This window comes from Mastomys coucha, unplaced genomic scaffold (assembly GCF_008632895.1).
Source record: "Mastomys coucha isolate ucsf_1 unplaced genomic scaffold, UCSF_Mcou_1 pScaffold13, whole genome shotgun sequence".
In the NCBI taxonomy this organism is placed as follows: Eukaryota; Metazoa; Chordata; class Mammalia; order Rodentia; family Muridae; genus Mastomys; species Mastomys coucha.
Window position 1 is genome coordinate 47362645 of NW_022196895.1, and position 1239 is coordinate 47363883.

At 34.7% G+C, this 1239-nt stretch overlaps 1 pseudogene; it reads left to right on the top strand.

Moving 5' to 3' along the window:
• Window positions 1-415: 415 nt before the first annotated feature.
• On the top strand, window positions 416-853 carry LOC116087468 (annotated as a pseudogene).
• The last annotated feature ends 386 nt before the right edge of the window (window positions 854-1239 follow it).

Sequence of the window (1239 nt, forward strand, 5' to 3'; positions counted from 1 at the left end):
GTATTCACCCTGTAGACTAGCTATTAAACATAAAGAAAGAAAGGAAAAACAGAATAGTTATTCACAATAGCTTAATTAGGAAATATACACAGATAATGTCATTATATATTTATATATTTCTACATGCTCATCACAAACACTTCTGTTAAACTTTATAGTCTACTTTCAATAAATATACATGTATGGAATATCTGTTATAAAGTGCAGATTATTTACAAAAATGAAGGAATCATAATGTTTCCTCCTACTTTTGTTACTTGTTACTAGGCTTCTCTTGGCTCACTTATCTCCTCTTTCACCTTCTTGCACTGTTATTCTCTGGCACATATTTTAAAGAATATTCAAAATATACATAGTGTGCTACATGTTTCAGTATGCATACTCAAAATATTCAGATATTTTATCTTAAGATTTCATGGGTGTTTGTGTTTGCTGGGTTATTGTTTTTGCTGTTACTCAACATCTTATCAAGGCTACAGTGCTTATTGATCTTTTCCCAGCTTTGTCATGCCATCCAAGAAGTACAAGAAAGAAAGATGCTGGAAAGTTGCCCAAGAAAGACAAAGACCCAGTAATCAAATCCACAGGCAAGGCCAACAAGTTGTGGTGAAAAGGCAAAACTTAACAATCTATTTCTGTTTGACAATGATGCTTGCAACAAACTGGAAAGAAGTTCTCAACCATGAGTTTGTTACTCCAGCTGTGGTCTCTGAGACACTGAGGATTCATGGTTCAGTAGCCAGAATGCCCTTCATGAGTTACTCAGCAATAGACTTATCAAGCTGGTTTCAAAGTAATTTACGCCCAAACCACAAAGGGTGCAGATGCCCCAGCTGGGGGTAAAGATGCATGAACAGGTTTAATTAGCTGTATACGTCAAAAATAGAACTGTATTAAATAAAAAGACCTCTCATGAAATGTTTTATCATAAGCATTAAATATATTTAATCTAAAGCAGTTGTTTTACATATGTATTAATTCATTCATTTATTTATTTATTATGTTTATTTGCTTGTTTATTTACATTTATTTATTTATTTGAGACAGGATTTCTCTGTGTAGTCCTGGGTCTCCTAGAATTCACTCTGTAGAACAGGCTGACCTTGAACTCAGAGATCCATATTCCTCTGCCTCTTGAGTGCTGAGATTAAAGTTATGCCCCCCACCCCTGCTACCACACAGCATTAAACTAAAGCAACTAAAAATTTTGTGTGTGTGTGTGTGTGTGTGTCAGCGTGT